Genomic DNA, 25,841 nt, shown 5'->3' on the forward strand with positions numbered 1-25,841 from the left:
CTGGGGGCTCCACGGTGTCATCGGGAGGCAGGCTGGGCAGTGGACTCGAACCCAGGGCTGTCACCACCGTTGTCGGCTGGTGCCTCGGTTCGTTCAGGTGTGGTGTGAGCCTCCAAGGAGCAGCAGCTCACCTGGCCCTCAGGTAGGGCCTCTCCCTCATCTCCGGGCCAGCAAGGGGTCCAGGGCACACCACACCCCTCTACAACGGGCTAAAGGGAGATGCTTATCATCTTATTCCATCACCACAGTGACCCTTTGGTGTTAGTCCTAGGATCATCTCCATTTTACAGTCTAGGAAACTGAGGCTCAGAGAAGCTGGAGAGATTTCCCAGGTCACACAGCTAGGAAGTGGCAGAGCTGAGATTTAAATCCAGGCCTATACTCCAGAGTCAGCACCCTCGACCCTGAGGCTTTGCTGTATTCATTCAAACTTTTTTGTTGAATCAGTACTTTCAGGGTCCTAAAAGTTTGTTCTGTGTAGTAATCTCCATTACAACTCCATCATCACGCTGGACCTCTGACCCCTTAGTAAACAGAGGCCACAGCAGGTGCCTGGCAGCATTCTCTCTGCAAGCGCTTTAAGCACACCAAGGATGCAGCTTTACCTGCCCCTCCATCTTCATTACCTTGCTTCAAAGCAGGGGATGCTGCGTAAGTTTTTATTCGAACAGACCTGGACCACCCAGCCTTGGCACTTGCTCAGTATGTGACCTCTGAGCCTCAGTTTATCTCCTCGGGAGGGCAGGAGTGACAGCGACCCCTACCGTGCTGGGGTCAGTGCCGAGCCGTGTCGCGATATGTGGTTAACACTCTTTATCGAGTCTGAACAATTCACTGAAAAAGAACAAAAGTCAGTTATTTCCTCTGTATAACAATAAAACAGACGTTTTCTCTGAATTCGTCCATCAGTTCTTTGGAGCATTTGTAGAAACAGCGTAATGCAAATGTTTAAAGGACTTCTCATGATAGGTTTTCATCGGTCTGCACAGCCCACAATCACTTGAACAAGGGTTTGTGCTTTTCTCTGTTAAGTTTATGATGGCCCATGCACGTGGATGGCGGGTCACTTACAAGAGGTGGTGAAGGTCTCGTTAGCCAGTAGCTGCTCTGCGATCCCTGACGCGCCAGCCTGTGTTGGGAATGTCACTCGTGTATTGAGCTGTTTGCCAGACAACAGTCTTGGAATCTCATAAGTGACGTCTGTTCCTCTTGAAATCTGCAATTTTAATAATAACTTAAGTCAATACAATTTTGACAGGGGAAAAATTGCTACTTATCCCAGAAGCATATACATCTGTATTGCTCTTGAGCACTGGCTCTTTGCAGGCGCCTGACTGGGGCTGGGTTGTGCCGAGGAGTAAAACAGATGTGGTCTCTGCTAGGGAAACGTACTGTCCAGAGCAGAGATCAGCAAACTTTCTCTGTAAAGGACCAGATCGTAAATAGTTCAGGCCTTGCAGGCAGAGCACAAAAGCAACTGTAGACAATATGTAAACAAATAAGTGTGGCTAGTTCCAAGAAAACCTTATTTATAAAAGTAGGTGACAGGAGGGTTTCCTGATGCCTGGTCTAGAGGGAGAGAAAACCATGGGATCAGATAATCACAGCTGTTTGCTGTACACTAGAAACTACCACCTCATTGTAAATCAGCTCTGTGCTGTGCTTAGTCGCTCAGTCATGTCCTACTCTTTGCGACCTCATGGGTTGTAGCCCTCCAGGCTCCTCTGTCCATGGGGAGTCTCCAGGCAAGAATGCTGGAGTGGGTTGCCATGCCCTCCTCCAGAGGATCTCCCCAACCCAGGGATCAAACCCGGGTCTCCTGCATTGCAGGAGTATTCTTTACTGTCTGAGCCACCAGGGAAGCCCAAGAATACTGAAGTGGGTAGCCTATCCCTTCTCAAGGGGATCTTTCTGACCCCCTCTTTACCAACTGAGCTACCAGGGAAGCCCAAAACTTCAATTAAAAAAAAAAAAAAAGACATGCAGAAAAATCATAGCTCTGTGTGTGTGTGCGTGTGTGTAAATTCAAGCTATGATACGTGCCATGAAGGAACAGTCTCGGGGATGCTCTGAGACAGTTTGGAAGTAGGGAAGTCTTCCCAGGACCTGAAGGTCAAGTCAGAGTTGAGCAGGTGAAGCAAAGGAGGAAAAGCTACCCAGGCAAAGGGAGCAACCAGGCTTATGCAAAGGCCCTGCAGTAGAAGCCAGCGTGGCTTTTTGGCAGAACTGAAAGGAGGCCAGTGGTTCCACAGCCCGGAGGCAGAAGTCGGAGGCAGTTAAACACACAGGGCCCGTCTTGAGGGTTGTCCTAAGACTAAAGGGAACATGGCTACATTTTCATTTTGCAAAGATGGCTCCAGCTTTTCAAAGAACAGATTGCACAGGGGAGGCCGGTGTGGATGGAAGGAGCCAGATGGCAGAGTGCTGGGGTGTCAGGGTGCGGATGATGGTGGCTGGGCCAGGAAGGTTCCAATTCCTGTGGAGTAGAGTGGAGACCAAGGGATGACTCCAGGGGATGTGCAGCATCAAAACAGAGACAGGGTTTGAGAAGAAAACCAGGCGGATGGGCTGCTCCAGGAACCCCAGCTGCTCTCTCGGCCACCGTGTTGCCCCGCCCTCAAGGGCGTCTCATCAGCCTGCCAGGACATTCTGGGGGCTTTCCCTTATTCTGCTTCAATGCCCACCTCTATGAGACACTGGGTATTGTCTACATTTACAGAGGAGGACTCTGGAGCTCAGAGAGGTCTTGTGACTTGCCTGCTGTTGCACAGCTTGTAAGTTATAGGGCTGGGACTTGAAGTCGTGGCCTCCTAACTCAGGCCTAAAGCTCTGCCCCCTGCATCGCAGCTGACTCTGAAGCTGGTTGGGGATGTAAATTTAGGAGGCCTCTGTCCCCCTGGACCAGGATCTGAGAGGCTCCTCCATTTGGGATAGCCCTTCGCTTCCCTCAAGTCTCTCTAACATGGCCCTGCCTGTCTCTCAATGGTATTTCCAACATCCCTTCTGCTCCTGAGATAAGTGTTCTGTTCCTTTTCCATCTGTAACCCCAAGGTGTGGGTAGCTCTTTACAGTCTATAAAGCCCTTTCCCATATATATGTCTATCTAGTCACATGACAGGCTCTGGGCCCCTAAGGTGAGTTCTCAGTATACCCATTCCATAGCTGAGAATGCCGAGGCCCAGCAGGACCTGTGCCTTAGCTGTCACATAAATTCACTTACCAAGAGTCAAAGCCTGGTCAGCACCAAGAGCCATGACTAACCACGTTTCACAGGCTGCCAACACCCCCTTGAGAAGTATGGGCCTCGTAGCTCTCAGGGTCCCAGCCATCCTCTTCTTGGCCCATCTTCTGGGAAGGCAGGGTGCCAGTCTGATGGGGAAAGCGCCAGCTGAAAGTTTCTTTGGTGGGATAAAGGGTCTGCGGGGGACTAGCCAGACCAGGAGAGGGGTAGAGACCGTGGAGCACAGGGTAGTGACCCCAGATTTCAGAAGCGGCTCCAGCACTGGCCCCCATCTTTACCACGTTGCCCACCTCCCAGAGCTGCGGCCTCATCTGCAAGGAGGGATTATATGCCCATCCCACAGGCTGCCCAGGGGACTAACTGAGCTTCCCTGGTGTGCGGTGGGTGCCGCGGCAGGTCGCTTCCGGCCGCCCTTCTCTGCCATCTCTCCCCTGCGTGGTCCCCAACCTCTCTAAGGCCCCTTCCGCACCAGCGAAGCTGCTTCCCACTGCTCTCTGTGTCTGGGGCTCTGTGGGTGGGTGCATGACCTGTCTAGCCCCCACTTTGGGTACAGCTGGGAAGGTCCTCGGGGTGTGCAGTGCACACATTGGCTACAGCTGGGCGTCTCCCAGCCAGGCCTCTGCAGTTCTAGAACACGCTCTGTCCCCGGAGCTCCTGCAGCCTCTCTGCCTGCCCGTCTTCCTGGCTCCCGCTCTGCCTCACTCAGTCCCGGTGTCTCCCTCTCCTTTCTCTCTGAGGGTCTCTAATGCCGTGTGTCTGTCCCTGTCTTTCCTTCCATTCCCTACTGCCTCTGACTTTCTCCCTGTGTTGTGATATGTGTGTGTGTGCACGTGTGTGTGTGTGTGTGTGTGTGGTGGTGGTGGTGAACGTGTCTGTGTGTGTGCATGCATGTGTGGTGGTGAACGTGTGTGTCTGTGTGTGTGCGTGCATGTGTGGTGGTGAACGTGTGTGTCTGTGTGTGCATCTCCCTCTCTGTGCCTCCGCCACCCCTCTCCAGCTCCCTCTCCCTGTCTGTCTCTCTTGTCAGGAGGCCAGGCTGGGGCCAGAGGGCCGGTGGGATGAGCTCATGCAGCAAGGAGCAGAGCGGTGCTTTGTCAGGAGAGATGGCGGTGCGCTGGGTGTGTGGGCTCTGGAACACGAGCTCAGGCCTGGGGGCAGTGCTGTGCGGTGCGTGCATGTCTGTGTGTGTGTGTGAGAGAGAGAGAGAGACAGAGATGGAGCGTGAGCGCAGAGCAGACACTGCAGCAAACCGCCAAGTCAGGCGTCTCCACGTGGGCCCCTCTGATACCCAGCCCCCAGCTCTTTGTTCTGGTGCAGCCTTTAGCCTGTGTGCTCGCACACGGAAGCACGCGCACACACGCACACGTGGCAGCGTCCTCCTCCTTGGGAAGGTCCTTGGGGGGCAAGGGCCCCCCTGCCTCAATCTAGAAAGTCACCTGCCTTGCGCCTCCCCTTGTTCCCCCTCCTTGGCCACAGCAGGCCCACCCTGCTCCCCAGGTTGCTGCATGCCAGCTCTCAGCAATTTGGCAGGCAGTGCTGAAATGTCAACCTCCCTGGCTCCGAGAGGCCCACATCTGCTGGCTATGTGGGCACCGGGCTCCAGGCAGTCGCCATGTCCAAGGTCCCCAAGAGCCCTCCGTGTGCCTCTGCTGTTGTCCTTGAATGACTCAGTCCCCTGAGCTGACCCCTTTGAGCAGCCCAGTGGCGTGTTAAAATAATAGAATAGGGAATGTCAGAACCCACGGGATGGGGAGCCCAAGGCCCAGAGAAAGGGGGACCTGCCCCAGGTCACAGCAAGGCAGGGTGGAGCCCAGACAAAAGCCTCAGGTGCCCACTGCCTGTCCTCACACCCCTCCTGCCTCCCTGGGCTCCTGCCTGAGAGGTGAGAGGTGAGAGGTGAGAGGCATGAGGTTGCTGGCAGAGTGGAAGATGTGAAGAGAGCAGCAGGTCTGGGGGTGCCAGGGTATCCCGGGGGCATCCTGGGAGAGGCGACCAACAGACATTTGGAGCAGGGACCAGAGAACTCGGGAGAGGTCAGGGCTGGAGAAGGCAGCCCCCGAAACCTCCCAGGAAGAGGAGGCCAGACTTCTTAGGGACAAGCGGAGGGAGTTGTCAGTCACCCGCCTGTGGGCTGGATGTGACCTGCAGACAGCTGAGATCTAACTGGAGGTTTTTTAAAATGCATATTAGTTTCCAGCATTCACTCTTTGCGAGACTGTACTGTCCAGTCAAATGCCTGGCTTCCTTTGAATGGCAACCTTGGCTCCCAACCTGCCATGGACTGGGTGGAGGCTGACCCCTGGAGAAGGTGCTGAGCTTCCTCCATGTCTCACACCCCAAGCATTTCCTGAATTTGGAAGCCTGCTGGGCCCTGTGGACATGTGTGTTTCTTACCTCTGTCCTACACACACCCTCACATCCCAGCACTGCAGCCTGAGCCCTGGGCCCAGGGGTGGTAACCCAAGCAAAGTGGATCACTTGCTCTGTGTCGACAACCATCTGCCTGGTCTGGTTTCTCCAGTGCGCTGACAGCCCCTAGACCAGGCGGCCAGCAGACCGCGGGAGGGGGCTGAGGGCGGCCCTGGGCCCCTGGCCAGCCTGGGAGGGCAAGAATTAGGAATGCGATGGGGCCCCGGCCCTGCCCTTGTCGATCTATAGCCTGTGATCCACTCAGGAGAGGCTCAGGAGAATCTTGGACCTCCCTGGAAACCCTCAGTCCCAGGGGGATTTCTGCAGCTCAGAGACAGACCCCAGCCCTGGGGGCGGCCAATGGCAAGTGTCCCACCCCCGCTGGACAGCTGGGATGGGACACAGGCTTCAGAGGCCAGCCAGGTCATTTCACCACTTCCACCCAGGACTCTTTGAGCAGAAAGCTGGTCGTAAACCATTTTCCTCTGTCGTTAAAGACATTCCTTCTTGCTCCCATCCGACTGAATTGGGTGGAGGTGGGAGGGTGGAATTCTCAGATCCCCGCAGTGGTGGTCACAGTCCTGGCCTCTCTTGGCATCCCAGCTCCTATCCTACCTTCACGCCTCCCCCTTGGCCTCTCTGCACCCCCTCTGCCTCTGCCCACCCCAGAGCATGCAGCCGCCTTCCCGTCACCAGCACCAGAGAGGACAAATGGTCCTATTCAGGGACACCCTGCCAGATCTGTCTAAGACAAAGCTGTGCGCAGCTCTGCGTGAAAAACGGCTCGCAGCCGCCCAGTGAGCGGGAGGGATTGGTGGGTGCAAATTGCAGGGGATTTGTGAACGCTTGCTGGCTGCCCCCAGAGACAGCGGGCAGGCGGGCCCTTGCCCTTGAAATGCCAGGCCGCCAGGCTGGGCACCTCGTCAAGGCCAGGGAAAGACTTCCTCCTGGATACCAGCCCCCACCCCCACATCTGAGCTCAGCAGAGCTGGGCTGTGGGGGAGGGACTTGGCTTCCTTCCTCCTGCTCAGCCGCCTCTGCACTCCAGGTCAGGTCCTGCTCAGGAAAGGGCTCTGGATTTCATCACCCGGCCCCTGGGAACCGACTTGCAGTCAGCTCTGTTTAAAGGACAGAACCTGTTTATCAGTCATCTTCCATCGGGTCACTGCTGTGGGAGAGGCCACGGGGGCCTCTTATCAGCACACCCATTTTGTAGAGGAGGAAACTGAGGCTCTAACAGGGAAGAGACAGAGCAGTTATCTGAATTCCAGGGCTGGAAGCAGGACCTCCAGATGGAGCAGTGTGCCCCTTCTGAGTAACCCTCCAGGGGAGGGTAACACCTCCAGGGGAGGTGTGCCCCTTCTGAGTAACCCTGAATGAGCAGGTGGGATAGGTCGTCCTGGACTGGTGGCCCTGGGCTCCCTCCCGTTCCCTGGCTCCCTGAGGGCTGAGGCCTGGGATCCAGTGGCCTCACTCTGCTCTTGGGGAAAAAGAACGGCGGCGGGGGTGTGGGGGGGGGGCCGCGGGAGGAGCCCATGTGACCGAGGGTTTGTGGACGCAGCTTTCCCAGGCTGAGGAATTGGGGGAGGGGTGTGTGATGGTCCCTGGGGTGACCGGAGTGAACGAGGAGGGGGGCAGTGCCCCAGAAGAATGAGAGGGCAGATTTGGAAATAGCTTCAAGGCACGGAGAAACGGGAACTATTTCAGTGGCCACTCTGCAGCCTTGAAAAGTGAGGTCCCTTAAGAATGATTGTACGTACGGAAATGCTTATGACATAATATTAATTTTTTTAGAGGGTAACAAAATGTCATGCTCAGTAAGACCTCAGCTAGGTGCAGAAACAAAATATACATTTGGTTAGGCACAGGAAACAGGAAACAGAAGGGAATATACCAAAATGTCAACTTAGAAATCAGGAATCTATCTGGATGCGGGGAGATCGTCAACTTTGTTTCCCATATTTTCTGCAGGAAGCATGGATTCTGTTGTTAGCAGAAGCCTCCAGGGTGGTTGTGGGTTTCTCTGGAGTTTGGCTGGAGTTTGCAGGGGTTGGGGGAGGGGAGAGCACCCTGGTCTCTAGGCTGGCTCAGCAGTTTCCCCAGCATGGCCTTCTCTGGTTCCCTGAGGGCCCCAGGGGCAGGCCCCTACTTGTAGGGGAGGCTACTCTTCCTGCCTCCCTCTCTTCTCAGGATTAGCTCATCGCTGGCTCCCCACAGAGCCGGGGTGTGCTAGGATACAGCTGCTGGAGATCTGCTTTCCAGGCCTGTCCGGAGGAGAGAGGGTCGGGGGATGAGGGCATCAGCTCACAGCAGGGCTGCCTAGGGGCTGGGACCCCAACAGATCATACAGAACCCTCTCAAGAGGGGACTACTTGTCTTACCTGGATCCTCACCGCTCCAGTCCAGAACCCCAGCCGGGACTCCACACTCAGGATTGGACCACATGATGGGGACGGGGGTCTGTGACGCGATGGGGGAAGGAAAGGCTGCTGGAGGCGCCTCAGTCACATGATGTGTGTCTGAGTCTGGGTTCCCCCAGGTGCAGACCCCACCATGACGTTTCCAGTGCAAGCGATTTATTTGGAAGAGCCCAGAAAACACCAGTAGAGAAGCAGAGAAATGAAATGGGGAAGGGAATGATGTGATTGAAAGAGTGTGATGTGAAGTGCCATACCTGGTGCGGGGAGCTCCTGGAGATGGAGTAGAATGCACCCCTCAGTCAGCCTAAGAGGCCAGAACGAGGAGGTTTTTATCCAGCATCTGGCATCTGTTATTGGCTGGGGTCTCCTTGGGGTTGGGGCGGGTGGATGTACCCTCCAATACACGCCTTGGCGGAGATGTCCGGCAGAGCCACAGTGCCCATGGTCACCCGGGGGTGCGCAGTGAGGCACCCACAACCCCAGCAACAAGTCACGGCCCCCTTTCCATCACCTGCGTCTCATCCTCATCTCACCCTGCCGTATTCCAGTCCCACTCATACTCTGATTGTATGCTTCATGTGGTTGCTTACTTATTTTGACTTTAAGAGGGAAATTTGAAAAGAAAACTTTCTTCTCTCTGTTACCACCTTATCTGGCAAACCAGCCTCCCTGACCATATTTAGATGTTAACTGTCCAGGTAAAGACAGTAGAGAGTGGACCCTGCATCCAGGTATAGCTCCAGGTGCCTGCCCCATGGTAGAGTCTGGGCCAGCTCTCTGCCAGTTAAAAATGGAGCCTGGGATTCAGGAAACTGATACTCTCCTCCCTGAACTAGCAACATCCCCAAAATGGGAAGAGAGCTGATGTAGCAGTGGTTTTCTCGTCTGGTCCCGTGACCACCTTAAGCCATCTCGGGGGCTGCCTCCCCAGTCCACACTTCAGGGTGCTCCAGACAAAGAAGACAGCCCCTGAACAAGGCCGTGGGGGTCTGGGGGCCACCTTCCATCTCCACCTCCCCTGGGCAGGCCATGCTCCCCCACCTTCAGCATCCATTTCTTCCACAGTCTCATGCATCCAGACCATTTCTCTACCTTCACGGCTACAGGAACAATGATGAGGTCAAGGGCGTGGGAATGCCTCTCAAAATAAAAAATACTCAACAGAAATGTTCAGGGCAAGGAACGATAAGCCGTCCTGTGCCAGGCCCACTCCGTGCCAAGCACGGGGGCTACACACACATATAAATGCACCCCACACAGTCCCTGCTCTCGGGGTTTGAAATCAATGCTCCCTTTCTGAGGGTGAGAAATGACAGTTATCCTACACACAGACACAGCCCTTTACACGGCCTTCCTTGTCCAGCCCCATGAGGTCCCCGAGACAGGCTCGAAAGTGAAAACTGAAAGTGTTCATTGCTAAGTCACGTCCAACTCTTCGCGACCCCATGGACTGTAGCCTGCCAGGCTCCTCTGTCCATGGGATTCTCCAGGCAAGAATACTGGAGTGGGTTGCCATTTCCTTCTCCAGGGGATCTCCCTGACCCAGGGCTTGAACCCAGGTCTCCCGCATTGCAGGCACAGATTCTTAACCATCTGAGCCACCAGGGAAGCCCAAGGCAGGCTTATTCCCATTTAAAGGGGAGGAGTCTGAGGCTCTGAGGGGTAGGGAGGTGGTCTCAGAGCAGGCAGAAGTGGAGCCAGAGCTGTGGCTATCTCTGCTTCTCTGCTGGTGTCCCCAAGGAGGTACATGGTCTCTGGGGAGATGCAGGACCACAGGATTATAGCCCTTCAGGCACCAAGGTATCACCACCTTCCAGCCACCACCCAGCCTTCCACCACCCAGACCAAAGGTGCATCTGGGACAGAGGTCCTGCCAAAACAGTCTCCACCACCCCACCCTAGGGTGCCCTGAAGATGCCATGGCTGGCCTAGAAGTTAATAAAGCCATGGGCAGCAATTAATTCTGCAGAGGAAAGAGCCAGGTAAGAGGATTAAGGAAGCCAGAGCTTTGGTTTTAAGATGGAGCTTAGCTTTCTCACCCCCAGAGGAAGGATTTCAGGGGATTCAAGGGTGTGAGAATGAAATGGAGCAGGGACTTGGCAGAAAGTGGGCGAGGTGGTTATGGAACTTTTAAGGCATGCATTGCAAGCCACGGCCTTGTAAATACCTTCTGAGTTAGACAGACGGACAGGAATTAACAGCAGTGCAGGTATCATCAACCTTGCTTATTTAGACTTACAGAGTCCAGGGCAGGGCAGCTGGCTTAAGAAAAGAATCTGATTTATAGCCCCTTTCAATCATGATGATAGCAAATATCTTCTCAGTGTTTTCCCAGTACCAGGCACTGAATGCAACATCTTCAGTGATCCCAGACCCATCTCTGCCCCCATTTTATAGATGAGGAAACTGGGGTTTAGGAAGATTGAGCAATTTGACCAAGGTCTGAATTGTAATTCAAACAAGAATACCTAGTCCTGAAGTCATCAGCTGCCCTTTCCTCTATGTGCAGATTGAAATCAAATTCTGGGAAAGACAGGGTAATGACTCAAGAGAGCTTGTCAAGATCACCTGAACTAGTGCAGGTGGAAATATTAAGTATTTGACAATGATTTGTCCTTGTTGGTGGGTTAAACACCTTCATATCTTTGAGCTCATTCAATACTCATGGTCTCGTGGTTGGTGAGGAGCAGAGAGCCTAGCACTCAGTAAACATTCAGTACATGTCAAGTGTTGTTATCACGGTTTCCTGGTTGGCCCCAATTCCAAATGTTTTTATCTCCAGAAACTATTCAGCTATTTCATGAATGGAGTAGTCGTTAAAAGCATGGACTCTGCAATAGCATGTCTGGTTGTGAAAACCACCTGGACCTCCACTCCCCAGCTGTGTGACCTTGGAAAAGTCACTTAAGCTCTCTGTGCCAAGCTTGCCTCATTCGATAAAAGGGGATACTAATAATGCCTCCATCGTAGGTATTAAGTGAGTACATGTATAGTATATGTACATGTATAGTGCTGAGAATGAGGCCTGGCATATACTGAGTATGCCCAGTCATGTCTGACTCTGCGACCCCATGGACTGTAGCTCGCCAGCCTCCTGTCCATGGGATTTTTCAAGCAAGAATACTGGAGTGGGTTGCCATTTCCTTCTCCAGGATGACTTTCCCAACCCAGGGATCGAACCCACGTCTCCTGCATTGCAGGTAGATTCTTTACCGCTCAGCCATCGGGGAAGTTCCAAATGCTGTATACATGTTAGCAATCTTACTCCAACGCGTTGGCATTCAGACTTTCTTAGGATGCCCCACATACCTGGAAGTAGCCTAAAACCCTGTGCCTGACCCTGTGTTGTAGTTTCGGGTCTGGAAAATATGGAACATCTACTTAGATAGGGCCAAAGTCAATGCCAACCGCACCCACCTCCAAGTTGGTAGATAGAGGGTGTTGTTTAGTCACTAAGTCATGTCCGACTCTTTTGCGACCCTATAGCCTGTACCCCGCCAGGCTCCTCTGTCCGTGAGATTTCCCAGGCCAGCACTTCGGAGTAGGATGCCATATCCTTCTCCAGGGAATCTTCTTGACCCAGGGGTAGAACCTGTATCTCCTCCACTGAAGGCAGATGCTTTATCACGGAGCCACCGGGAAACCCAGGTAGGTGAATGGGATCCTATTAACTCAGTCCAGGAAATGGCCCCTTTCTGAGGCTCCAGGACCAGAAGCCCACAGCTGTCTCCAAGACAACAGAGGATCACATGGGGTTAAGACGGCATCTTCTTTTCCCCCAGAAGAGGAGGCTGGGCTCCAGTCAGGGAGGTAGACAGCCTGCTGAGTGGAGAGTAGAGAGCTGGCTGAGGCGGCCTAGGTAGGGCCAGCAGCACCCTGTCTGTGCCTTGGCCTGGGAGGTTTGAGGGCCTCTGTCTCTCCAAGTTTCCCAGCAACCCTTCTCAAAAGTCTTTCGAGAGAAAGTGACATTTAAAGGACCATAATGGCCCAATGGTTAGGACCTGGCATTTCCACTGCAGGGAATAAGGGTTCGATCCCTGGTCGGGGAACTAAGATCCTATATGCTGTGCGGCATGGCCCCACAAAAAAATAAAATTCAAATTAAAAAATAAAATACCGTTTCCCTGGTGGCTCAGATGGTAAAAAACCCACCTGCAATACGGGAGACCTAGGTTCGATCCCTGGCTCAGGAGGATACCCTGGACAAGGGAATGGCTGTCTACCCACTCCAGTATTCTTGCCTGGAGAATTCCATGGACAGAGGAGCCTGACAGGCTACAGTCCATGGAGTCGCAAAGAGTCAGACATGACTGAAGGACTAACATTTTCGCTACTACTACTTATAGAGCTCTTGTTTCATGCCAGGCTCTATGCTGGGTATTTTATGAACATCAGCACTGATTCTCATGACAAACCAACCCATTTTACAGATCAGAAAACTGATAGACAAAGAAATTTATTCACTTGCCCAAATCCTTTTGTGTAACAAGGCGAGGAATGAGTGGATAGATGGCACTCACCAGATAGATATTTGGACGGTTGAGACTAAAGAAAAGATGAAAACAAGCAAGAGAATCAGGTTGATGATGTAGACCAGCCTGCCCCACCTCCAAGCCTCAGTCCTTCTTCTGTTCCTCCATGGCTGCTGTACCTTCTCTCTCATGGATCAGGCTCATTGTGAGTGTCATGCTCGGCCTGTCCCCGGGGCAATCTGACCCTGGTCAACAGACCCCCATCCTCTTGCCCCTCATAAGCTACCCAAGTCACGTGCACAGCAGAGCAAGGGCTTAGGAGGAACCAGGCCCTGGAAACTGTAGTCTTAGCCTGCAGGTTCCCAGCCTGGTCTCCACACTTTCAGTGGCCCTTGAGTCAGGTCCAGCCAGCTGCTGGAACAGCACTGGTCTCAGGACAAGCAGAGAAAAAGATCTAGAAGCCACAGGCAGGGCAGTGTGGGACAGGGGTCCAAGCTCAGGTTTAAGCATCAAGCTGACCTGGGCTCAGCTCAGCTCCATCACTTCCGTGCTACATGTGACCCCAGCTATATCTCCCAGTCTCTCACAAAGCGATAAGTACAAAGTACTTAACTCAAGCTGGCATCTCAGAAGGGCTTCGTACATAACCATTTTGATTATTACATCCTGCATTACAGTACAGTCTCTAAAACCTACTTGCTGCGTGAGTTTATGCAAATCACTTCACTTTTCTAAGCTTGGGGTCCAAAAGATCCAGAATCCGGGTCTCCTGGCTGGAGCGGCAGCAATTCTGTTTCCTTGGCAACCCAGCTGCCTCTCAAGGGACCATCTGGATCACGTCGCCCTGGCAAGGTGCTGCCCAGGCAACCAGGTGTTTGTGTTCTGCAGTGGAAGCTCTGCAAGGTGGTAATTCCTCTCACTGGGGACAGGGTGGTGGCCAGGCAGGTGGCTGGAAGGAATCCTCGCTGCCTCAGTCACTGCCTGCCCTTGCTATTCCTGGTGCACAGAGAAACCGACTCCAGAGCTTGGGAACTCTAGCCAATGACTTTCCTTGAGGAGCTATTAACAGATGCTTCATTATATTCCTCCGCACATTTTCTGGCTTGTTGAGGCTGGCCAGGTGGAAAACGCTGCCTGGGGCTGGACTCCTGTAGGGAATTCCAAAAGACCCAGTCTCACCTGTTTGGGATGAAAAGCCACTATTGTCTCTGGCAGGAAACAGGAATTACTAGCGGGGAAAAATTTGGAGCCTGCCTTTGAAACAGGCACATAATTATAATAACAGCAGAAACTTGGGTGCAAAGGATAAACTAATTCACCCCTTCCACAGACGTGCATGGGCAACTATTATATGCAGACTTCATGAATGGCACTCAGGTAACCTTGAGTGAGTGAAGTCGCTCAGTCGTGTCCGACTCTGCGACCCCATGGGCTGTAGCCTAACCAGGTTCCTCCGTCCATGGGATTTTCCAGGCAAGAATCCTGGAGTGGGTTGCCATTTCCTTCTTCAGGAGATCTTCCCGACCCAGGGATTGAACCCAGGTCTCCTGCATTGTAGGCAGACGCTTTACCATCTGAGACACCAGGGAAGATCAAGATTGTCTATATCTGTGAGAAGCTCACAGACCCGGACAGCTTAAGAAAAAACACAATGTCAACAGACCCACTTCAGCCAAGGGAGAAGCTGAAGGGGAGGAGGGGTGGTATGCAGAATCCCCTGGGGCCAGCCACTTCCAGCAGCAAGCTCTCCCAACCCAGAGCTGCTAGAAAAATCAGGAACAGTTCAGGGACACCCCGGACTCTGCCAGCACTTCACACAAGTGAGAGCTTTGACTTTTCCAACAGCCCATGAGGGAGAGCTCTGTCCCCTTTTACAGATGGGGAAAACTGAGGCTCAGAAGAGTGAAGGCCACGCCTAGGTTCACAGAGCTGGGGAGTAGGCGAGCTGAGATCAGAACTGGGCCTGTATCCACCATGCATCCTCTCGGGGCGGTGAAGGGGGACCCCCGCTCTCCTGGTGGGCTGTCAGGAGCAGCTCCATCGCCTGGAAGAATGCAATCGCTCTCTCTGTGATGAATACAATAAAATAATCCTCCATCTCTGTCCTTCTGGCTCCTTCTCTTTTTCTCTTTCCTTCTGCCCATGTTGCCCCCCACTTCACGCCCCCTCCCTCTCTCCTTCCCCCTTCCTGCCCTCTCGTTTCTTCTCTCTCCCCCGCAGGTCCTCCCCTCTCCTTTCCTCTCGCCTTCATTTCCTTTGTCTTTCCTTTCCCCTTGGGACCACAGCTCCATGCACCATTGGTACCGCTGGCTGCAGTTCAGCTCTGCCGAGGTGTCACCTGCAGCCTCTTGCTCCATCCTCAGGTTCACTGTCCTTGGGGTCACCACCCAGTCCACCCCCAGACTGCCCAGCCCTGGGACGCACCCCCAGAAATAAATGCCTGCTGCTGTCTGGCGCTGTCCCCCTCCTGAGTACCCTCAGCCGAGGAAGTGACATAATTGCATGTTTTCCCATTTCCTCCAGGCTCCGTGTGGTCCCGAGCCCACTCTCAGATGTGCCGCCCAGATGTTTAGAATCACTGCCGCCCAATTAAGCGTCTGCCGGGAGGCCGGGAGGCAAGGGGCCGCGTGCGTGTGAAGGGCCCACGTCTGTGCAGACAGGGCCAGGAAGAGAGAAAATGGGAGCTCGCCCTCCCCAGGCACAGACGGCGGGAAATTGTTTGCCATCGAGCTCCATGGGGGAGCCGAGTGCTGGCAAGTGTGGTGAGCCGCCCGCCCCGTGTGTGACTGTGAGCCGCGCCTCAGCATCTCTGGGGAGAGACTAGCCTACCTCCTGGGACAGGGCTTCTGCATCTGGTTCTTTCCTCTCACCCCAAACAGAGAGAGAACTGTGAGGGGGAAAGACAACCGAGGAGAAGGGCACCGCCCCTCTAGAGAGAGAGGACAGAGAGCGGAGAGGTGGCCCCTTCCATGGGGTCTGTTCCCTCCCAAGCGCTGCTGGTGCCCCAGTCTGGCCAAGGCTAGATGTCTGAGTTCAGGTCCCAGGCCTCCTCCTGGTACAGAAGGGCTTCCTCAGCTTGGAAGATCCACATGTCCACAGGGCAGGAGGTGATGTCAAGAGCGATGGCATCAGGAAATACAGGGTGACTTGGGGATCAGAGAGCCCAGCACCACCAGTGGGCAGCCACGGCATGGGGGGCCACCTGAGGCCGCGTGAGACACATACCCACAACTGCCAGGGCTTCCGATTCCATGACAGATCTCCTGAGGCTTTAACGTTGTCATGCATCTCCTATTTAAGACCCAGCGCTGGCCAGTCTAGCTGGGCCTGAGGGCTGGCTCTCAGGTGGCCAATGGGGGCTTGGAACTTAGATCATTCAGGACCAAGTGGGGATAGATTGATTCGTGGCTGCCAAGAAGGGGGGCCTGTCTGTGGAGTCTATGGCACTATGTCATCGTCATTGAGTACAGAAAGAGACCTCATGCTATGTCCGCAGGGGAGGGCTGACAGTGAGGAGCACCTGAACGGGGTGGAGTGGGGCAACAGGACCTCTGAAGGGTAGAAATAACCCATGTGGCTTGTCTAGCTGTGGACGCAGGCCACCCTGGGTTTGCATCTTGTTCCCTGCTTTCAAGCTGTGTGACTTCGGGTAACTGACATAACCTCTCTGAGCCTTAGCAGTAGTACCAGGAAACGGGATGATAGCCATACCTCCCTCCCAGTTGTCTGTGGTGTCTGGGGTGTTGAGAATTAGTAGATGATGTGGCGGAAGCTGTGCCTTGCGCGTGGTGAAGACTCAGTATCCATTTGCCATACATAGCGCAGCAAGACAGGTGGGTGGAGAGTACCCTCTCCCAAAAAATGAGCTGTGGGAGGAAGAAGGCTGGGTTGGGGAGGAGGATACTGTGTCCTGGAGAGAAAGGGGGAAGCAGGAGGACAGTGCCCTTGTGGAGGACAGTGGGTGTATAATAAGGATAAATAGTATCTGTAGTAGTATCGATTTAATTGCCACTGATACTGTTGGATGTGATTGTCAGACTGCAGAGGGCCTTCCCGAATCACCTGGCCTATTTTTATCTGAGGGGAGACTGGCACAGAGATGGGGCAATGTCCCCAGCATCCCTCATGGTGCCAGGGGCACGATCCGCCTGATAACAGCTGTTGTTGTTTAGTTGGTCAGTCGTGTCTGACTCTTTTGTGACCCCATGGACTGTAGCCCACCAGGCTCCTCTGTCTGTGGGATTTCCCAGGCAAGAATACTGGAGTGGGTTGCTATTCCCTTCTCCAACAGATCTTCCCAACGTAGGAACTGAACCCACGTCTCCTGCATAGTCAGGCGGATTCTTTACCAGTGAGCCACCAGGGAAGCCCTAGCCTGATACAGTGCTTAACATAGATACTCTTCCCATTACTAGCAGGAGCACTGTTACTCCCAGGACAGCTACTCTTACTGCTATTGCTATTACTCACACTAGCCGATTGCTACTAGTGCTACCATTATTTTACTACTACTATGAATCAATTAAGTGAAGTTTTATTGAGTTCTTACCATGTTCCAGACGCTAGGCAAAATACTGCACAGACTTCCTCTCCTTTCATCTTTATAAAAATATTGAGAAGAAACGGAGACTCAGGTTAATTACTTGCTCAAGGCCACACAATTAGCAAGTGGCAGGGCTAGAATTAGACCCAGGCAGTCCCGCTCCTGCACACTTGGGTACCAGGTCAGACCGCCTTATAGAAAAAGGAAGGAGGCTTGACAACCCCGAGCCTGGATGAATGGAAGCCTGGATGCACCTGGAGAGTAGGGCTGCACGGGGATTAGCTCACTGGGCAGCTGCCTTTGTGGAGGAATCTAATAGTCTGTCTCCTGCCTTGTTTCACAAGACCTGAAATTCCGCTTTTCACATGATTTTCTTTGGATTAAATTGCATGTCCCTCTGTCAGTGAGCCTTGTCCATTCAGTATGTCATTTGATAAGAGCGTGGTGAGGGGTGGTAAGGCCAGGTCCCAGACTCAGGCAATCCTAGATTCCCGTTCTAGCTACTTGCAGGCTGGGCGACCCTGGGCCGGTCCCTTCATCGCCCATCTCCCAGTGGTGGGATGTCACATCTGAAGCGCCCAGCCCAGGGCCCCACAGAGTGGCTTCTCTGTGCTTCCCCGTGACTCCGCAGGGCCCTGGTCATACCCCCAGGCACAGCACTCCTTACAGATGAGGCCCCCATTCCCAAGGCCCAGGCCAGTGATGGCAAGAAACCAATAGACTGCATATAGAAAAAAAAACCCAGAATTCAGAGGCCGTTCATCCATTCGTTCAGCAAACAAGCATGGAGCACCCCTGCGTCCTGGACCTATGCTGAATGCCTGGATCACGTGAGTGAGCCCAGTGCAATCCTTACCTTCTAGGAGCTCAGGGCTTGATAGAGAGGACAAACTTGGGATAAACGCCCTCCAGTGATGATATAATCGTTATGACCGGCTCTATAGGAGCCGAGGGGGGCAGGGGGACTGAGCCTCGGAGCTTAGAGAAAGCTTTCTCAAGGAAATGATTCTCACAGAAAGGCTCCCAGGAGAAAGTCTGCCCAAAGAGAAAGACAGAGAAAGGCATTTCAGGTAGAGGAAACAGCATGTGCAAAGGCCCTGGGTGCAGAAGGAATGTGGCTTCACCTGTTCTTTCTGTTTTTTCTGACTTTGTGCAAGATGCTTCTCTCTGAGCCTCAGTTTCCTCACCTGTAGAATGAGAACTGTTGCCCCCAGCTTCCCAGGGTTCCAGGCAACTGAGCGCTTAAAGGATATGAAGGTGCGGGTGCTGGCACTGCCCCCCTAAATGCCTAGGGAAGCTGGAGGCTGCCTCTTGGCTCCTGGCTTCCAACCACCCCCGACACTTGAGGCTTCTGTTGGTACTGATTGTTCCTCCTCACAATTAGGTAATGAGGCCAAATTCAATTACACACCACGCTCCCAGGTCTGTCTGAGGCCCAAGGGGGGCTTGGGCTCCCTTTGCTGGGATGGGGGAAGGGACAGCTGGAGTCCTGCTCCCAGAGTTGGGCTTTCCTACCATGCATCCCAAACTACTGCCTGCACCCCAGATGTGGAAACTGAGCCAGGGAAGAGGCTCAGCTGCTTAGCCCCAAACCTCAGGGCTGATTTTTTTCCTCCTCGACAGCCCCAACCCAAGCTGAGGGCCCATGGCTTGTCCCACACCTCAAATTCATCACAGGGGTCCTGGCTCCTCTCCTCCTGGACAAGACCCCCCACGTCAAGATTTAGATTCCCTGCCATCCTTGGACTTGTGGCAGTTTCTCCTCCCAGCTACATACTGGTACCAGCCACTATTCAACACTTTGATTGGCATATGAATTCAGAGAGAGAACACACCTCCAGTAAAGTTGGATGAACCAGGGTTTGTAAATGTCTTCGAGGCACCTGCTGGAGGCATCCAGACAGGGGCAACCCTGGTTGAGGCTAGCACACAGGTGCTCTCAGAGACCATGCGTAAGGGCCTTGAGTGCCAATCTAAGGCGCTTGAATTTGAACTTGATCCTGACAGCCCTGGGGAGCCAGGGAAGGTTTCAGACAGAGTGATGTGATCATATTTGCTTTTGAGAAAGCCCAGGGTAGAGAAGGGACCTAGACCAGAGGCAGGAAACCAGGTTGGAGGCTGTTCTCCCAGTCAAGAAACTATGGAGGTGAAATTGTGATATATGCAGAAAGAAAGGGATGGATGGGGACTTTCCAGATATGCCCACCCTGGCTGCCTACAGGTTGGCCCTGGGAAGCTCATTTGGTGATATGGTGGCTCAGTGGTAAAAGAATCCGCCTGCCAATGCAGGAGAGACCGGTTGGATCCCTGGGTCAGAAAGATCCTTTGGAGGAAAAAATGACAACCCACTCTGGTATTCTTGCCTGGTGAAGCCCATGGACAGAGATTCCCGGCGGACTGCAGTCTGTGGTGTCGCAAAAGAGTCAGCCACGCCTGAGCGTGCACACACAGTTGTTCTATGATTGCCTCACGAGTTATTGCTTCTGAAGATGACGCACAATGCTTTTCAGGGTGGGCAAAGTCTTAACTTTGAATTCACTTAATTCTAAAATGAGAGTGGTTGTATGGGGGTGTTTATTTCTCTTAGCAAACTCCTTGCAGAACAATTATGGCATGCAGAAAATTAAAAAGAAATTAAAGAATAGCTGAAATCTAACTTCCATGGGATAATAACTTGATGAATAACCATTATTCAACAAATGCTTGTTAAGCACCTACTGTGTTCCAAGTATGAGCCACTAGGGATTCAGCAGTGATCAAAACACAAGATTTCTGTCCTCATGGAACTCACAGTCTACCAAAACTGATGTGCTTATATTTACTTGGAATCATCTCTAGATTACTTATAAATCCTAGTACAATGCAAAAGCTAAGTAAATCATTATAAATACAATGTAAATACTATGTTAATCGTTGCCAACATGTAGTGAGTTCAAGTTTTGCCTTTTGGAACTTTTTGAAAAAAAAGTTTTTTCAAAATGTTCTTGATCCACGACTGCTTGAATCCACAGACGCAGCGTCCATGGTTATGGAGGGCAGACTATATCGTAAGCATCTTGCTTGGCCTGCTCCATCCTTTACAGGAAATCAGTGGGGGTCAGATCAATAGTGCCACTTCTTGAGGCCTTCCCAGCCAGAACTGGGGAGACAAGTGCCCCCAGCAGAAATGTCCTGCATTTGCACTAGATGTCTTCACTGGGTGGAGAAGCTGTGGCCCGGAGAGACATACTGACCTGCCCTTGGTCACACAGCAAACCCCCAAGCCCCTCTCCCAGGCAGCATCTGTCTCAGTGTGGGACTTGGCTTCTGGCTGAGGGGTGTGCTGTTCTCGCCTGCTGAGCTCAGCTCTGCGGATCCTGATTTCAACATCAGGCCTCCCACTCCTTGCCTTGCCCTGGCGGCCACTTTGGATTTCCCCCAGACGTTCCTGTGTGGCCTGTCTGCTCACGTCCAGAGGCCCCGGGGGTGGGGGACACCTGGGGACCACACTGCATGAGTGTGGGAAGTCACTGGATCCCCGGGGCTGCCGTGAGCAGGGGCATGGGGCTGAAAGGAGCAGGTGCCTGCAGGGTGTTCTCTCCCACGGGACTGTCAGGAGAGGCGGTGGGCAGAACACCAGAGGACGCAGGGTTTCTGGTGAGCTTTAATGGGCTTAGGAAGTTCATAAAACTGCTGTACTGCTGCCCAAGATGCACTGAGGTGCTTGGGCATGCTTCTCAAGCACCCTCCTCTCTTCTTACCTATCACAGCACCACAGAACCAAGAGGGCCTCAGAAACATAAGCCTACCATTGCGGGAATCCCCTCTCCATCCTCACACCTTGGATGACAAGGTGTTCACTGCCACCATGGGTAACTCTGTCAGGAGCTCCTTCCTTCTTCTGAGCCCAAGCCTATCTTCTTTTGATGCCCACATCTATCTTCCTGGTGCACATGACCCCCCCCCCCACTGTGGATGAGGAAAGGACAAAGGTCCAGGGTCTGGTCCCCAACCTCCCTGTGAGGAGGGGGAAGAACAGAGTGGGGCAGGCCATCCCCATCTGAATCCCAGCTCATAGAAGGAGACAGTGCATGGCCAAGAGCCCTTTAGAATGGTGAGTCCTCATGTGTCTAGGACTTTACAATTTGCAGAACACACCCTTGACATTACCGTTGGTGGAAACACAACATGGTAAGATGGCTTGGGGCTCTGGAATAAGCCAGAAGCCCTGGATTTAGTCTTATCTCTACCACTAACTGGCTGTGTGACTGGAGGAAGCCCTGGTCCCTCTCTGAGCCTCAGTTTCCTCATCTGAAAATTAAGACTAGGCTCTCTTTACTCCAGTGCTAAGTGAGTTGGTGGTTCCAAACACGCAAGCAGAGGCTCTGCAGGGAAGGGCGCTGCATGTAACAGGCTGTGCAGGTTTCCTGGCACCCTGGAGTCAAGTGGTTGTTGGGGCAGCCTGATTCAGCCTTGCCGGCCCCCACCCGCCGCAGCCTTGAGTCAGAGTGTCCGGACTGAAATCCTTCCCCCATCCCAGCTCCATTTTTTCCTCCACAGAGTGGAGGACAGCACCCTCCTGGTGCCTGCACGAGTCTTTGTCTGGGGAGCATCAGGAGTGAAGTTGGCTGCCCCAGCCCAGACAGGGAGGTGTGTCGCCCAGCCAGGCATGCAGAGAGACCAACAGCTACAGAAGGAAGGGAAATTGCCTTTCCAACTGCAGAGAGTTCATGTCAGTCCAACTGGGGGGCTGTCCGGAAGCCCCCCCGGAGAAGCAATAAAACCCCAGGAGTGCTGAGGCATGGACATTCGAGCTGCCTTGGCCATCCCATCCCTTCAAAGGCGACTCCAAAAATCAATGGGAAGAGATTCATTAGGGGCCTGGGTGGTGAGCTCCTCACCACCTCTGGCAGCCCCTTTGCTGACCTGAGCTTCCTGTCTGCACAGGCAGCTTCCACTGAGAACATCCCACGTTCTGGCAGACAGTACGTCAGGGACCCAGTCTCTGAGCAGCATCAGAGGGCAGAAGCAGGGCACCACAGACCCTACTGTTCACTCGTTCATTCCCTCATTCTTTTATTCATTCAGGTTGCTGGTCTGTGCTTCATTCACGCAGCAGATATCAAGCATCTGCTTGGCATAGTTTAGATCCTATCAATAAAACATGTACAAAACAGACAAAAGTTGCCGTTGGCAGGGAGCTTGACTTCTACCAAGGGAGACAGGGGTACCAAGAGAAATAATTGGAATAATTGATCATCAATCAAGGAAGACCCTAAGTCAGGGAGGAGCGGTAGCCAATGAGGAGGGCCTGCAGCTTTGAGCAGAGTGGCTGAGCAAGGCTTCCTGAGATTCGGGTGTCCCCTGGGTGGAGGCCTGCGGGAGGCGGGAAGTGAGTCTGGCCACCTGGAAAAGAGTGCTGGGGGTGTGTGAAGCCTGAAGTCCGGGAGACTGGAAGGAAATGAGGTCGGGAGGCGACAGGGACCCGGTCAGTCAGAGTCCTGTGGGGCCCCATAAAGACGTGGAATTTTGCCACTGACTGAGCCGGAGCGGTTTAAGCAGAGGAATGATGAGCTGTGAACTTGGGTTTCGGCAGCGTCGCCACGCGTATCAGGTTGTGGAGACGCCATAACAAAGTAGCCCAGGAGCAGCCTAAACAACAAGGGTTGTTGTCTCGCGGCTCTGGAGGCCAGAAGTCTGAGACCCACATGTCGTGGTGGCAGGGCTGTGTTCCCGCAGAAGGCACGAGGGAAGGACCTCTGCCAGGCTCCTCTCTGGGCCTCTGGTAGTTTCCCGGCTCCTGAGAGCGGAACTCCAATCCTCACACAGCACTTTCCCTGGGTGCATGTCTGTCTCTGTGTCCAAATTTCTACTTTTTATCAAAACACCAGCCATATGGGGTTAGCTGCTGCTGCTGTTTGGTCACTCAGTCGTGTCTGACTCTGCGACCCCATGGACTGTAGCCCGCCAGACTCCTCTGTCTATGGAATTTTCCAGGCAAGAATACTGGAATGGGTTGCCATTTCCTTCTCTAGGGGATCTTCCCAACCCAGGGATCGAACCCACATCTCCTTCATTGGCAGACGGACTCTTTACCACTGAGCCACCTGGGAAGCCCTATGACGTTAGGGTCCACCCTAATGAACTCATTTTAACTCGATCATCTGTTGTCCTGTTTCCAGAAAAGGTCATATTCACAGGAACTGGGGGTTAGCACTTCAGCATCTTTTGGAGATGTGGGGACCCACAACCCTGTGGCCTCTCAGCCTCTTGAGAATGATCGCTGTATCTCTTTGGTCCTCCCCGGCACCTGGTATTTGCTGGCCTCGCTTCTATTTTACAAAGGAGGAGGTAGAGGTTCAAGGAAGCCAAAGTGACTTGTCCAAGGCCATCAGCTAGTCAGTGCTTGTTTCCTAAGCCTTGGCCTCCAAATCCGGGCACATCTCCTCCCTCCACAACTCCTCAGCTAGCAAAGACATGGTCAGTGCCTTCCCGTCTTTGCTGAAATCCCTCCGACCTCTCTGTGTAGCTGAGAGGCTGTGGACATCCCCGTGACATGGGCAGACAGCCTGGGTGTGGCTGCCTTCCCAGCTGCGTGGGTGGAGGGGCAGGCAGCAGCTCTTAAAGGCAGAAGCCACCTGAGGGCCCGTTTCAGGCCTGGTTTCTGGGTTCCCACCCCCGTCCTCTCTCCTTCTCCAGTCTGGCAGGAGGCTTTCCTGGATCCCCGATAACCTCACGACTGTGGGGCTTCTCAGAGGTGCCCATCGAGTGTGGGGCAGGGGTTGGTTTTGTTTTCTTAATGAAATGATTGTAAGATTTGGGTTGATGCCAAATACAGACTGCTGGGAATGCAGCCTTAGTGGGGGATGAGGGCCCCACTGTGGGATACCTCCAGGAAGGGTGGGGAGCAGTGACAGGAAGTTCAGAGCCAGGGAAGTCTCATTCTCCACTGTCACCCCCATCCCCCCTTCAGGTGGAGCCCTGGACAAGCCAGAATGCAGGGTGGATGGTTAAATCGCACAGAGGCTAAACAGGAAAAAAGAAATACAAAGAAAGTAGACATTTCCTTATATGTAATATGGTGTGCTGGAAAGAATATGAGTCAGGGAGACACGACTCTTATCACAGTTCTAACTCACTGTGTGACTTTGATGATCACTCTCTGGAGTCCCATCTTGGGAATACAATCTGAAGGTTACTGGTGCAGACTTTATAGCCAGATGGCCGGTTAGTTTAAATCCTTCTGCCAGTTGTCTAACCCTCTCTGTGCCTCACTGTTCTCCTCTGCAGTGCGGAATTAATCATACTTCATCAGAGAGGCTTTGGGTGAGGATGGCATGTTGATACTTGGAAAGTGCCTAGAACTGTGCCTGGCACTGGCAGACACTCTGACATCACGAGCTCTGTATGACTGTGGACAGAGGAGAGGCCTGGAGCCAGCTTGGAACTCTCAGCTGGGTGTCCCCAGTGGGATTGTGCCCTCCCGCTGTCCCTGTGTGTGGGTAGGGGCCCCAGGGCTGGCTGAGATTCCTGCATTGGCTGGCTGGGAGCCGAACCTCAGCTGGGCCTTCCTTCTTTGAGATTGTATGTGCAGAATCAAGGAGGCTGCCCAGGGTGAAGGAGGGAGGGAAAGAGGCAGAGGTAACAGGTTTAGTGAAGGACACGGAAGTTTGTGTCTTGACCCCTCAGAGGTGGGCAGAAGCCCCAGGAGAAGGTCCCTGAAGGCAGAGTGCCTGAATCAACTCACGCCCAGTGCAGCTGCTTGAGTCTTCCTGGGGCAACTGAGCTGGCAGTGAGACAAATGCCCCATGGCCAGTTATCCCCCATATGTGTGTGTGCCTTTTCTGAACCCACTCCATGCCCCACACGCCCCTCCAAGCACCCCGAGAAGGCCCAGTTGTGTGGAGACAGATGGCCAAGCAGCTCCCAAGGCCTGAGCTCATGCCGACCACACTCCCATGGACACCACACGGGGCCTCCTTGTCTATTTCACTCTCCTTGCTGAGTGCTGGCAGAGAAGGCAATGGCAACCCACTCCAGTACTCTTGCCTGGAAAATCCCACGGACGGAGGAGCCTGTAAGGCTGCAGTCCATGGGGTCGCGAAGAGTCAGACACGACTGAAGTGACTTAGCAGCAGCAGCAGCAGCAGCTGAGTGCTAGAGCCTGCATGGATGACATCCTTGAGTCACTGGGATCCTTGTTGAAACCTGCTGAATCAGCAAGCCCTGCCTGAGGAAGACCTGGCTCGGGGTGACTCTGGGGTTCATTGTTCTGCTTCTCAGTCTCAGTTGGAGGGAACTGGGGCTTTGTATGTCCCTAGCCACCTCCACCTCCCCCCGCAAAGCCTTGCAGAGGAGGTGACCCTGCCTTGGGCCTGGGAACCACTTCTCCACTCACGGGGGACCTACATCCAGTGGCTTTGCTCTTTCATACTCATTGGCCTGGGCTGGAACAGGATCCAGGAGCCCATCCCTCTAGAGGTGAGCTCAGGAGGCCTGGAAGAAGCTCCTCCCACACGCCAGACTCCACCATAGAGTCACCCTCCGTGGCCTGGGTGGTCCTGTGGAGGTGAGCTCCACACGACAGGCTCCCCAGATGGGTGAAACACCCTCCCTCCCCCGCCCTCCAGTGCAAGCCACGGCTGCCTTCCCGGCTGCAGTGCTGTGATTTATTGGCGGCTCCTCCTCGCCAGGGCCCACGGCAGGAGGAGTTCAAACACCCACAAGAAAAGCCACCAGCTATTGATCCCCGAATCGGGCTTCCCAAGCGCTCCCGG

At 53.6% G+C, this 25,841-nt stretch overlaps 1 protein-coding gene across 4 annotated transcripts in view; it reads left to right on the forward strand.

Moving 5' to 3' along the window:
- Positions 1–25,841, forward strand: part of ZMIZ1 (zinc finger MIZ-type containing 1) — a 150,682-nt gene that overhangs the window by 52,703 nt on the left and 72,138 nt on the right. The gene's annotated exons all lie outside the window — the stretch shown is intronic.

Source organism: Bos javanicus, chromosome 28 (assembly GCF_032452875.1).
Source record: "Bos javanicus breed banteng chromosome 28, ARS-OSU_banteng_1.0, whole genome shotgun sequence".
NCBI classification, from domain to species: Eukaryota; Metazoa; Chordata; class Mammalia; order Artiodactyla; family Bovidae; genus Bos; species Bos javanicus.